Source organism: Amblyraja radiata, chromosome 11 (assembly GCF_010909765.2).
Source record: "Amblyraja radiata isolate CabotCenter1 chromosome 11, sAmbRad1.1.pri, whole genome shotgun sequence".
In the NCBI taxonomy this organism is placed as follows: domain Eukaryota; kingdom Metazoa; phylum Chordata; class Chondrichthyes; order Rajiformes; family Rajidae; genus Amblyraja; species Amblyraja radiata.
Window position 1 is genome coordinate 9,858,795 of NC_045966.1, and position 14,823 is coordinate 9,873,617.

The 14,823-nt window shown below is 45.6% G+C and overlaps 1 long non-coding RNA gene across 1 annotated transcript in view; it reads right to left on the bottom strand.

Annotated features, from left to right (window-relative positions):
- Positions 1 to 13,292: 13,292 nt before the first annotated feature.
- Positions 13,293 to 14,823, bottom strand: part of LOC116978266 — a 78,076-nt gene continuing 76,545 nt past the window's right edge. Inside the window, exon 3 of the long non-coding RNA XR_004413427.1 lies at positions 13,293 to 13,319. This is a non-coding gene — a long non-coding RNA (uncharacterized LOC116978266). The remainder of the gene's footprint in view (positions 13,320 to 14,823) is intronic.

Genomic DNA, 14,823 nt, shown 5'->3' on the forward strand with positions numbered 1-14,823 from the left:
GCAAGTGGGACTAGTGTAGCTGGGACATTGTTGGCCGGTGTTGGCGAGTTGGGCCGAAGAGCCTGTTTCCGCACTGTATCACTCTATGACTATGACTCTATGTTGCTCCCCCTTCATTCCCCAGTGCTGCATAGTTGCTGGAGGAAGCTCCTGTTGCGGGACGGTGGCGCAGCGGTAGAGTTGCTGCCTTACAGCGCCAGAGACCCTCATTCAATCCTGACTATGGGTGCTGTCTATATGGAGTTAGCCCGTTTCTCCCTGTGACCACGTGGGTTTTCTCCGGGTGCTCTGGTTTCCTCCCACACTCCAAAGACATACAGGTTTGTAGGTTAATTGGCTTTGGTAAAATTGGAAATTATCCTTAGTGTGCAGCAAGGTGCTAAGTGTACGGGGTGATCGCTGGTCGGCACAGACTTGGTGGGGTTGACACACTGGTCAACCTGAGGAGTACCTTCAGCAACAGACTGGTGCCACCAACATGCAATACAGAAGGCCACAGGAGATCCCTTTTCCCTGTGGTCATCAAACTGTTCAACTCCTCCCCCTTCTGTCGTGCGGTAGACTGACGACCCCCTCAACAATCCTTTCCACTCGTCACTTTAATTTTATGTATCTTGTCTTTTAGGACCGTTGGTCGTTCAATTTCCCTCCTGGGATGAATAATGTTCTATCGTATCTTATCGTAACGTATATCGTAAATGGCATGTTCCCGCACTGTATCTCAAAAGTCGAAAGTAAAGTCTAAAGAGGCTCTTCTAAGCAACCAAATCTGGAAGGATTTCTTTCAGCAGTGAAATACCATTCCAGACCCGACAAAGTGCTAACTATTGAAATAGGCAAACCTTAGCCAAGTGTCGGGGTCAAGGAAAGAACGCTCACGTCGTGGCCCTGTTTCCACCAATCTTTCCACCACTACGTACAAGATGCGTAACAAACATAGAAACATAGAAAATAGGTGCAGGAGTAGGCCATTCGGCCCCTCGAGCCTGCACCGCCATTCAATATGATCATGGCTGATCATCCAACTCAGTATCCTGTGCCTGCTTTCTCTCCATACCCCCTGATCCCTTTAGCCACAAGGGCCACATCTAACTCCCTCTTAAATATAGCCAATGATCTGGCCTCAACTACCTTCTGTGGCAGAGAATTCCAGAGATTCACCACTCACTGCGTGAAAAATGTTTTCCTCATCTCGCTCCTAAAAGATTTCCCCCTTATCCTTAAACTGTGACCCCTTGTTCTGGACTTCCCCAACATCGGGAACAATAACGCTAGACGCCATTGTATGCAGATGCCGAGAAGTGTGTTCAGCTCTGGCTGAACAATTTCTAATCTTGTGATGTGGACTCGATAAGATGAAGAAGCCATGTGTCAAAAGACGCAAAAGCCAGCACAATGGAAACGCACGAGATCGCAGATGCTGTAATCGAGAGCAAATCTAAAACAATTTACTGGAGAAACTCAGGAGCTCCGTGGAGACAGAGGGATGATCAAGATCAAGCATTAGGACAAAAAGACTCAAAAAATGGTATAAACGCTCAGAGGAAATCATTTAGTGCCTAATCCGCAGGTATCCTGAATCTTTTGACTGGCGTTGGCTCAGAGTTCCCCATCCTTTGGTCTCCTATTAATATTAAGAAAGGAAATTGGCTGAATGTGAATGAGGCATCTGAGGGGTAACTTTTTCACACAAAGGGTGGTGGGTGTATGGAACGAGCTGCCAGAGGAGGTAGTTGAGGCAGGTTCTATCCCAACGTTTAAGAAACAGTTAGACAGGTACAGGTTTGGAGGGATATGGACCAAGTGCAGGCAGGTGGGAATCATGTAGCTGGGACATGTTGACCAGTGTGGGCAAGTTGGGACGAAGGGCCTGTTTCCACACTGTATCACTCTATGACTCTATAACTCAATGATGTCCTAAATTGTCAATGGCAGCTTCAAATCAGCATTGAATGCTAATTCACTTTATCACCCAAAGCGCTCTGCGCTTTACCTGCAGATGTTAGATGGTGTGTCAAAATATTTTATCAACGTGGTACATCTTATCTTACAGGTTGCATAATTCAGCTGCCTATTTGGGTACGCGGTGGTTATATAGTCATACAGAATGGAAACAGGCCCTTTGGCCCAACTTGCCCACACCAAACAACATGCCCCATCTACACTAGGGGTGGCACGGTGGCGCAGCGGTAGAGTTGCTACCTTTCAGAGCCAAAAACCCGAGTTCGATCCTGACTATAGGGTGCCATCTAGACAGTTTGTACGTTCTCCCTGTGACTGCGTGGCCATTCTCCAGGTGCTCCGGTTTCCTCCCACACTCCAAAGATGTACAGGTTTGTAGGTTAATTAGCCTTGGTAAAATTGTAAATTGTCCCTAGTGTGTGTAGGCACAGACTAGGTGGGCCAAAGGGCTTATTTCCACAATATATCTCTGGAGTCTAAAGTAAAGTGTAAAGACGAGTCCCACCTGCTTGCATTTGGCTCATATCCCTCCAAACCTATCCTATCCATGTAGCTGTCCAAATATAGTTTAAACATTACGATCGTACCTGAATAAACTCCAGTAAAGTCCAATTAATGATAGTCCGAGGGTCTCCAATGAGGTAGATGATCACAGCATGGAATAATAGGTGTAGTAGTTGGCCATTCGGCCCTTCGAGCCAGCACCAACATTCAATATGATCATGGCTGATCATACCCCGTTCCTGCTTTTTCCCCATATCCCTTTTTAGCTCAAAGAGCTAAATCTAACTCTCTCTTGAAAACATCCAGTGAATTGGCCTCCACTGCCTTATGTGGCAGAGAATTCCACAGATTCACAACTCTCTGGGTGAAAAAGTTTTTCCTCATCTCAGTGCTAAATGGCCTACCCCTTATTCTTAAACTGTGACACCTGGTTCAGGACTCCCCCAACATCGGGAACATGTTTCCTGCATCTAGTTTGTCCAATCCTTTAAGAATTTTATTTGTTTCTATAAGATCCCCTCTCATTCTAAATTCCAGTGAATACAAGCCCAGTCGACCCATTCTTTCCTCAAATATCAGTCCCGCCATACCGGGACTTAAACTGGTGAACCTACGCTGCACTCCCTCAATAGCAATAATGTCCTTCCTGAAATTAGGAGACCAAAATTGCACACAATTCTCCTGGTGTGGTCTCACTAGGGCCCTGTACAACTGCAGTAGGACCTCCTTGGTCCTAAACTCAAATCCTCTTGCAATGAAGGGCAACATGCCATTTAGCTTTCTTCACTGCCTGCTATACCTGCATGCTTACTTTCAGTGACTGATGTACAAGGACACCCAGGTCTCGTTGCACCTCCCCTTTTCCTAATCTGACACCATTCAGAAAATAATCTGCCTTCCTGTTCTTGCCACTAAAGTGGATAACCTCACATTTATCCACATTATACTGCATCTGCCATGCTTCTGCCCACTCACCCAACCTATCCAAGTCACCCTTCAGCCGCATAGCATCCGCCTCGCAGCTCATACTGCCACCCAGCTTTGTGTCAACCCCAAACTCGGAGATGTTACATTTAATTCCCTCATCTAAATCGTTAATATATATTGTAAACAACTGGGGTCCCAACACCGAGCCTTGCGGCACCCCACTAGTCGTTGCCTGCCCCCAATACCAGGTGCTCTAATTTTGCCCACTAATCTCTTGTGTGGGACCTTGTCAAAGGCTTTTTGAAAGTCCAGATACATCACATCCACTGGCTCTCCCTTATCCATTCTACTTGTTACATCCTCAAAAAATTCCAGAAGATTAATTAGTCATGTATGATTTCCTGGAATGTATGGCTTCATAAATCCATGCTGACTTTGACCGATCCTGTCACAGCGGTTACATCTTTAATAATCGACTCAAGTATCTTCCCCACTACCGATGTAAGGCTAACTGGACTATAGCTCCCTGTTTTCTCTCTCCCTCCTTTATAAAACGTGGAGTTCCATTGGCTACCCTCCAGTCCACAGCAACTGATCCAAAGTCTATATGATAGGTCAGGACCACTCTCCAGTTGTTGGTAGGATGTTTCATTGATAGACAACAGCTGGGAAGACATTTGGTATTATTGGCAAATTTGGCATTATGTTCGGCATGGACATTGTGGGCCGAAGGGCCTGTTCCTGTGCTGTACCTTTCTGTGCTCTATGTCCTATCTCCAAACTCATTGAAAATAATGTTTCCACTCTATCCAGCTTTAGTAGCTTAAATTATTAATTTCCCAAAACAAATAGTTTTCTGTTTACACGTGAATCGATATCTTCGAAGGGCCGAATGGCCTACTCCTGCACCTAATTTCTATGTTTCTCCAATATCTAAGCAGAGAATAAAATACAGATCGTGAACGGGGAAAAAAAACAAAGATGAGAAAAATTGCTGGAAGTCAGAGATTACAGATTGTTTTAGGAAAACAAAGGTATGAGTTATATTATTTGTTTATGTGGATGTGCATCGTTTGCACATTTTTTTCTCTTGGACCAAAGTTATTAAACTGAGGTGAGAGGACAGAGAGTGATTCAGACCAAGCAATTTCTAGGCAGTTTGGAACGATCCTCCCTGTTTCCTGTTGGCAAATCACCTCCCCTCTGTTCACCTATTCCATGGGTCAAGGAAAGAGCGTTCAGGTCGCAGCCCTGTTTTAATCCAATCTTTCCACCACCACGCACAAGAAGCGACAAGAAGCGACAAGACAGACACCATTGTGTGCAGATGCCGAGAAGTTTGTGTTCAGCTCTGGCTCAACAACTTCTAATCTTGTGTGTGGACTCGATAAGTAGAAGTAGATCTATTCCTTCTCTCCAGAAATGCTGCCTGGCCCGCTGAGTTACTCCAGCATTTTGTGTCTATCTCCAGTGTGAACCAGCATCTGCAGTTCCTTCCCACATATCTATGTCGGCTCCACTGTGATATCACCTCAGGATATGTCTACTTTGAAGAGGTTCTCCTCCACTTTCAGATGGGAGCTTGCAACACCCTCTCTTGCTGCCCCCCCCCCCCCCCCACCCCCCCTCTGTACTAAACCTTTTCATACCTTAAATTTCCCTCTCCTGTGATTCTCAGTCTGAAGAAGGGTCTCGACTCAAAACGTCACCTGTTCCTCTACTCCAGAGATGCTGCCTGACCCGCTGAGTCACTCCACCATGTTGTGTCTACATCCTCTGGTTGCAATCGATTAATGCAACAGTCAGGTTTAGCAACTTGTGAGGAATCACGGGCCGGGAAAAATCTTTTCAGTATTCTTGATAGACTGCCCAGTGGCACAGTGTTTATAATAATATGATTTATATTATATTATATTGTTTACAGTGTACAACGTTTACATATTCTGTTGTGCTGCTGCAAGTAAGAATTTCATTGTTCCATCTGGGACATGTGACAATAAAACACTCTTGTATCTTGAGCTGGTAGAGCTGCTGCCTCACAGCACCAGAGACGTGGGTTTGATCCTGATCTCGGGTGCTATCTGAGTGGAGTTCGCACGTTCTCCCCGTGACCACGTGAGTTTTCCCTGGTCACTCCGGTTTTCTCCCACATCCTAAGACATATGGGTTTGTTGGTTAATTGGCCTCTGTGGTGTGGAGGAAGTGGATGCCAAAGTGGGATATCGTAGAACTAAGGTGAAAGGGTGATCGCTGGTCAGCATGGACTCGGTGGGCTGAAGGGCCTGTTTCCATGCTGTATCTCCCAGCCAAGACTGCAGATTGGTGCAGTGAATCTAAACATGTATGCCATACTGTTTAACACAATGTTTTACTTCCAAAGCCTTATCTAGAGCTCGCCTTTCCTACTTATTTTCTTCGGCTGTTTCATCTAATGCATAATTTTTCGCTGACGGAGACAGAATTTAATTTGCAGAACTGGCAGTTCAAAGGGATGAAAAAAAGCACGTTTGCAAGTAAGGGGGTGTTTACAGACTTTCAGACAGAATGTACCAGTTTTATAACTCAAATATTTTGATGAGAAGAAAATACATCCGAAGTAAAGGACAAAGAGAGAATAAATTATTGTCTCAGTGAGCTGCCGGAGGAGGTAGTTGAGGCTAGTACTATGAGCGTTTGTTGACACTGGGCCTGCACTTGCTGGAGTTTAGAAGAATGAGGGGGGACCTCATACAGACTAGTGAAAGTCTTGAAGAGAGTGGATGTGGAGAGGATGATTCCACTAGTGGGAGTGTCTAGGACCAGAGGCCACAGCGTCAGAATTAAAGGATGTACCTTTAGAAAGGAGATGAGGAGGAATTTCTTCAGTCAGAGGGTGGTGAATCTGTGGAATTAAATGCCGCAAACGGCTGTGGAGGCCAGGTCATTGGGTATTTTTAAGGCGGCGTTTGGCAGATCTTGATTAGTATGGGGTGTAGGGGGTTAGGGGGAGAAGGCAGGAGAATGGGGTTAGGAGGGAAAGATAGATCAGCCATAATTGAATGGTGGAGTAGACTTGATGGTCTGAATGTCCCAATTCTGCACTTAGAACTTGATCATACCAAATTCACAGGTCACAGATGTGATGCTAACAACAGGATTGAGAAGGGATAATGACCCAAGAACTCTTTTGCTCCTAACTACTCTCTGGCAACATGCATGGCAGTGGGCAAACATGCAATTCATTGAGGGCATAAAACAATTATCGCCTGTTATCTCTATGTTTCTACTTTAAGTAAGGGTGGCACAGTGGCATCAAGGTAGAGCTACTGCCTTACAGCGCCAGAGACCCGGGTTCGATCCTGACCATGGGTGCTGTCTGACTTTAAATATCCTGCCTGCATTACTATTAGACACAGTGGTATTTGGAGGAAGGCAATGAAGTCTGAAGAAGTGTCTCGACCTGAAACGTCACCCATTCCTTCTCTCCAGAGATGCTGTCTGTCCTGCTGAGTTATAGAGTCATAGAGGGATACAGTGTGGAAACAGGCCCTTCAGCCCAACTTGCCCACACTGGCCAACATGTCCCAGCTACACTAGTCCCACCTGCCTGCATTTGGTCCATATCCCTCCAAACGTGTCCTATGCATGTACCTGTCTAACTGTTTCTTAAATGTTGGGGTAGTCCCAGCCTCAACTACCTTCTCTGGCAGCTCGTTCCATACATTTGTATGAAAATGTCACCCCTCGGACTCCTATTAAGCCTTTTCCCCTTCACCTTGAACCAATGTCCTCTGGTCCTCGATTCACCTACTCTGGGCAAGAGATTCTGTGCATCTATCCGATTTATTCCTCACGTGATTTTCTACATGTTGTGTCTATCTTCGGTTTAAACCAGCATCTGCGGTTCCTTCCTACACAATGAAGGCAGCCAGGTCGGGTCAGGTCGTGGAGTCGTACCCCCTACACACCCACCCCCCCCCCCCCCCCCGCGCCACGGGTACCATGTAATCCCGTGCTACCTGCTCCATGGTCGGATAGTCGGCGACTAAACCGTCTCCCCCACCTGATTTGCCAGGTGAGGAGGGGGGTTGTGGACCCCCAGCAGGACCAAGAGCAAGACCTGTCAAAGGGCGGATGAGCTTCTAGCGAGCCAACGGCCATCCACACTTCAGTAAAAGTTGCGATCACTGTCGTACACGGCATTGTAATGCCCCCTGTCCCACTTAGGAAACCAGAACGGAAACCTCTGGAGACTTTGCGCCCCACCGAAGGTTTCCGTGCGGTTCCCAGAGGTTCCCGGAGGTTTGTGTCAGTTTCCCAACCCGCTTCCACTACCTGCAACCTCCGGCAACCACCTGCAACCTCCGGGAACCGCACGGAAACCTTGGGCGGGGCGCAAAGTCTCCAGAGGTTTCCGTTCAGGTTTCCTAAGTGGGACAGGGGCATTAGGAATGATGATAAAGCACACACAGCAGAATCCTAGACTTCCAGCGGTGGAAGTCCGCAGGAACTGGAGGACAGAGACGTGTGATGCGTTCGTCACCGTTCCCATCGGAAACCAACACCACTGCGTCGCTAACGTTTTCAACAATGATGATGAGGTCTGCAGTGATAGACCACCAATGCAGGACCAAACCAGACTTGGAATACAATTCATAATGGAGATATTTCTCACGATGACAATCCACGTTCATTAGACCCTATGGTATGCACATCCAGCATGGAAACATGTGTGGAAAATGAGAGCCCAGGCAAGTGTCAAGGAAGTCTGATTAGATTACTTATATTAAATATAATCTGTTCCAGCTGAATTCCCTCACCAACATAGTAATTTGGTTTTAATAGATACACAAATTAAATGCTTTATATCCTTATTATAGTAATTATGGATTCTAATGCTGTATTTCTGCTGGCCATCGTGACCATTTGATTCAAATACAGAACACCACCTCCAGGGTGGCCACAGAAGATTTTGCCAGGTGTTAAATGAGGGGTTTTATTCAGCTGCAGTGAAGAAGCCCAGTCAACGACACAACACCATGGTGCCAGCATTTCAGACAATCCTTTTCCATACCACCATGTTTCATCTTCTTCAGAGCTTCATCAAACGGCCTAATCCTGCTCCTATAACAATTGCATTGTATTGTAAATTTCATAAGTTCATAAATTCATGTGATAGGAGCAGAATTCGGCCATTCGGCCCATCAAATCTACTGCGCCATTCAATCATAGAAACATAGAAACATAGAAAATAGGTGCAGGAGTAGGCCATTTGGCCCTTCGAGCCTGCACCGCCATTCAATATGATCATGGCTGATCATCCAACTCAGTATCCCGTACCTGCCTTCTCTCCATATCCCCCTGATCCCTTTAGCCACAAGGGCCACATCTAACTCCCTCTTAAATATAGCCAATGAACTGACCTCAACTACCTTCTGTGGCAGAGAGTTCCAGAGATTCACCACTCTCTGTGTGAAAAATGCTTGTACTGATCAAGAATACGAATCTGAGCCAAGTTATCGAAACAAGGAACTGCAGATGCTGGTTAATTAATGTTCAATGTTGTTCAAAGATCACTATTATTGGGAGGTCACCACTCTCACTACAATCAATTTCTAATGCAATGCATAAAATGACCTAGATTCACAGTTAGTTAGTTAGTTAGTTAGTTAGTTAGTTAGTTAGTTAGTTAGTTAGTTAGTTAGTTAGTTAGTTAGTTAGTTAGTTAGTTAGTTAGTTAGTTAGTTAGTTAGTTAGTTAGTTAGTTAGTTAGTTAGTTAGTTAGTTAGTTAGTTAGTTAGTTAGTTAGTTAGTGAAAGAACTGCAGATGCGGGAAAAATCGAAGGTAGCCAAAATACTGGAGAAACTCAGCGGGTGAGGCAGCATCTATGGAGCGAAGGAATAGGTGACGTTTTGGGTCGAGACCCTTCTTCAGACTGATGTGGGGGTGGGGTGGGGGGGGCGGGAAGAAGAAAGGAAGAGGCGGAGACAGTAGGCTGTGGGAGAGCTGGGAAGGGGTGGGGAAGGAGGGAGAAAGCAAGGACTGCCTTAAATTGGAGAAGTCAAAGTTCATACAGCTGGGGTGTAAACTACCCAAGCGTAATATGAACTGCTGCTCCTCCAATTTGCAGTGGAGGAGGCCCAGGACAGAAAGGTCGCATTCGGAAGGGGAGGGGGAGTTGAAGTGCTGAGCCACCGGGAGATCAGGTTGGTTAATGCAAACTGTGCGGAGGTGTTGGGCGAAGCAATCAGCAAGTTAGTTAGTTAGTTAGTTAGTTAGTTTAGGTTATAGTCATAGAGCACAGAAACGAGACCTTTGCCCACCTTGTCCATGCCGACCAAAATCCCCCATCTAAATTAACCCCATTTGCCTGCATTTGGCCCATGTCCCACTAGATATTTCTAGGAGCATCAATAGATGTATTCTTATCAATCACCTATCCATGTATCCGTCCATGAGATTTTTAAATGCTTGTTTCAATGTGAATTATATTATAATTTAATAAAAGCATATGAATTCATTTAATTTATCTATTTTTTACATTTTTAAGCAAGGTCGTATGTCATGCTCTTTAAACCTGACACGCTTGGCCGATACACATGGCATATCTATGAAAGACGAGCAGTATGACGGAAGATTAAAGTTCTGCACATTCATCTCTTGCAAACAGGAAGAAACACAGCTCAATGTGTTTAACCGAGAGATGAAATAGACCGAGAAAAGTTAGAATTTCCGCACATTATTCCGAGTCTCTGGCACCAAATGTATTCAAAGTTGAGCTTGTTGGGTGCAATATCCTCCACCCATTCTCTACTTTGTATTGAGGGTAAAACTTTTGATGCATACGGGTTGTTTCGTAACATTGATATCGAGAAGTTGAGGACATTTGGAATCATTCATTCCTGACTACAAACCCAACCAATTTCAATATCCTACTATTCGATTTACTTCAATGATCGACAATTTTTTTTAGATCAGAGATACAGTGCAGAAACAGGCCCATTCGGCCCACCGAGTCCGTGCTGGCCAGCTATCCTACATGCCGAAGTAGCACTATCCTACACGCTAGGGGCAATTTACAATTTTTACTGAAGCCAATTAACCTACAAACCTGTACGTCTTTGGAATGTGGGAGGAAACCGGAGCACCCGGAAGAAACCCACACGGTCACGAGGAGAACGTGCAAACTCCTTACAGACAGCACTTGTAGTCAGGATCACACCCGGGTGTCTGGCTGTAAGGCAGCAACTCTACCGCTGCGCCACCGTGCCACCCAAGCAGGTTATGGGGAAGAGATATTGAAATTTGAGCCAAATTATAAAATTTTCTCCCCAATGCTCTCCAATTAATGATATATTGCCAAGTGTATAATTATGTTTGCTGTTTTAGCACTGAAAATTAATTACCTTCTATTCCTCTCATGTTATGTTGCAATTGATATTTAGTTGCTAGGTAACTGGGAAGCTCTGTATATTGTGATATCTGACCTCTCTAAGCCACTTTTATGGTTTCACTTCAAGAGCAGTTGAAATAAAATGGTGTCAAACTGATGTATTGAAACATATGGGCTCGGAATATCTTAGAGGCTTTGCTCATAATGTTTGTGACCCTAAAAGATAACTTGGATGCATTTCCAATGAACCTGTGGTGAATATGCCCTGGAAAATTGCCTGCTATGGTTTTGTTTATTTAGGTTTTAATTTACTATTGTCACATGTACCCCTCGATACCATGATAAGCTGTTTTTGTTGCGTTCTATCCAGTCAGCGAAAAGACTGTACATGATTACAATCAAAATGGTCAACAGTGTGCAGATACACGATACGTTTCTATACGTTTACTGCAAGTTAAAGACCAGTAAAGATCGATTGAAGATACTGTAGTTCGAAGGTCTCCATTTGGGGTAGATGGGAGGTCAGGACCACACTCGAGCTGGTGAGAGGACAGCTAAGTTGCCTGATAACAACTGGGAAGAAATTGTCCCTGAAACTGGACGTATGAGTTCTCAAACTTTTGTTACTCTTGCCTGATGGGAGAGGGGTGAAGAGGGTCGTGTCCGGGGTGAGACTGGTCCTTGATTGCGCTGGCGGCTTTGCCGAGACAGCGTGGGGAGTATAGATGGAGTCAACAGAGTCAATGGAAGGGAGGTTGGGCTGCTCGAAGGGCTGGACTGCGTCCACAACTATCTGCAATTTTTTATGGTCTTAGATGGATCTGTCCCCAGACAAAGGTTCAGTTGCCTGATAACAGCTGGGAATTGGAAAGCAAATCAATCCTTGGTTGAATGGTGCAATTGTTTTGAATAAGTCTGGTGCTTGTGTGGGCCTCGGTGTATTTTCATACAACTGATGAGTAGTACAAAAATTGTGGCTGTATAAAACACCATTGCTACCTTATATTGAATATCCAACAGCCCAACAACACTGGTCACTGAACAACATTGAACATTAAAGGGCCTGTCTCACTTTCACGACCTAATTCACGACCTTTTTTACTCGTGGACATTTTTCATCATGCTAGAAAAAACGCCCCGAACTTCTTGATGCCTATAGCTAGCATCACGGCCTGCTACGACCTACCTACGAACTCCTACGACCTCGTGACGACCATGCTGCGAGTATGAGTCAAGGGCAAACTCGGCGGAGGTCGTGAATTAGGTCGTGATCGTGGGACAGGCCCTTAAACCAGTTCCTTGTTTCCACAACATTGATAACTTGGCTCAGATTCACAATACATTGCAATGTTTTCCCTCCCCATCCACTCACATTTGGTTCCCACCATGGACTTTTAACTGTCCGGAGCTATTCCCCTCTGATCCCTGCCGTGGTTAACTCCTTCCCCCTTCACCCCGGATCTTCTATCCTCTCACGCACACCAAGCTCTTCTCTCACTGTTTTTCGAGGGATTCAGTGTGGAAACAGGCCCTTCGGCCCACTGAGTCCGTGCCGACCAGCGATCCCCGTACACTAACACCATCCTACACACTAGGGACAATTTACAATTTTACCAATTAACCTACAAACCTGAACGTCTTTGGAGTGTGGGAGGAAACCGGAGCACCTGGAGGAAACCCATGCAGGTCACGGCGAGAACATACAAGCTTCGTACAGACAGCGCCCCTTGTCAGGATCGAACCCGGGTCACTGGCACTATGAGGCGGCGACTCTACCGCTCCGTCACCGTGCCGTCCTGGTTAATTTCCACGCCGACCTCTGTCTTCCTCCAGCCAAGCCTCTGGCAGCAAACAATACCCAACATGGACAACCCCTGGTGACCGGGGTTAAAGGCCAAGTGTCGAGTGACTAATGTGGAAATCTCAACAAGTCGCACAGAGGAAGTCAATGCCATTTTGTCACTCTTTGTAAGATCGGAGAAGTGAAGAGGTGACCAAACCAAGGTGTGCAACTCCCAACAACAGATCACTCCTGAAAATCCATGGGCTGGTGGAACAGCAACAAAATATGCCAGATTCATAAAACATCCAGCTGAAAGAGGTGTCACACAAGTTCACAAGTTATCGGTGTAGAATGAGGCCATTCGGCCCATCGAGTCCACTCCGCCATACAATCATGGCCGATCTCCGCCTTCTAATCCCATTTTCCTGCCTTCTCCCCATAACCCTTGATTCTTGCGTTCAAGAATTCGATTTTGTTTTAATCAAAATTACATTCTAATCAAGAATTTGTCTATCTCTGCCTTAAAAATATCCACCGACTTGGCCTCCACAGCCCACTGTGGCAATGAGTTCCACAGATTAACTACCCTCTGACTAAAGAAGTTCCTCCTCACCTCCTTTCTAAAAGAGCGCCCTTTAATTCTGACATTCCAGAAATGTATCCTGTAAACTCCCCCATGCTGTGGCTCCCTGATTGAAATCCATACACTACGCATTAAGCCAGAATGAAAACCATATTCACTTACCTCTTCTCTTCAATAAACGCTCACCCTGCAGCAAGAAAAAAAAGAGAAGACATTTAAATAATCGAAGCAACAATTATTTATGTGCACAGCACAACATATCACAATAGTATAGTCAAAGCCCAAAGCTGACATTATTGCTGACGTTAGAACTCTTTGGTCCAAAAGTTAAGTGTAACTGATGCTGGATATCTGAATTAAAATCCTTTGGACGTTGGACATACAGCGGCCAGCGATCGCCCCGTACACTAGCGTTATCCTACACACAAGGGATAATTTCCATTTTTTCTATTATAGAAGCCAATTAACCTGCACATCTTTGAGGTCTGGGAGGAAAACGGAGCACCTGGAGGAAACTCACAGGTGGAACGTACAAACTCTACATAGACAGCACCCACGGTCAGGATCGAACCCGGGTCTCTGGCGCTGTGAGGCAGCAACTCCACTGCTGGGCCACTGTACTATCTGGTCTTATACATCTCTGCCAAATAATAGTAATAGTAAGTCATAGAGTCATAGAGTGATATAGTGTGGAAACAGGTCCTTCGGCCCAACTTGCCCACACTGGCCAACATGTCCCAGCTACACTAGTCCCACCTGCCTGCGTTTGGTCCATAAAGGCCCTGTCCCACGATGCGAGTTCACCCAAGGGCTCTCCCGACTTTAAACAAAATCAAACTCATGGTAAATACGTAGAATGTACGTAGCGGGTACGTCGGAGCACGTGGATGTCTCGTAGCGGCTCGTAACGCCAACGGCAGGTACTCGGGAAATGCGGAAACTCAACGGTGTGAAAAATTTCCAAGAGTAAAAAAATACTTGTGATGAAGTACCACGAGTTTGATTTTTTTTTTTAACTCGGGAGAGCTCTTGGGTAAACTCGCATCGTGGGAATGGGGCTTAACCCTCCAAACTTGCCCTATCCTAAACAAGAAAAACTGTTGCTTACTATCTACCCCCATCTACTGTACGCCTTTCAGAATTTTGTACACCCCATCCGATCCCTCTGCTTCAAGGAAAACAGACCCATCCCATCAAATCTCTCCGAATAACTGAAACATTCCACCCCCGGCAACATTCTGGTGAAGATGGACACAAAATTTTGGAGTGACTCAGCGGGACAGGCAGCATCTCTGGAGAGAAGAAACGGGTGACGTTTCGGGTCGAGACCCTTCTTCAGACCAACATTCTGGTGAATATCCGCTCACCCCCCTCCTGTGTCATCGTAATACTCCATTAGTGCGGTGACCAGAACTGCATACTGCAGTGGCCCCTTCTCTTATATTCCACGCTCCGATTCATGAAGGCAAGCATCTCTATAGATAAATGTGAGGTTATCCACTTTGGCGGCAAAAACAAGGGGGCAGATTATTATCTCAATGGAGTTAGGTTAGGTAAGGGGGAGGTGCAGCGAGACCTGGGTGTCCTTGTACACCGGTCATTGAAAGTTGGCGTGCAGGTACAGCAGGCGGTGAAGAAAGCTAATGGAATGTTGGCCTTCATAACGAGGATTTCATTATAGGAGTAAAGAG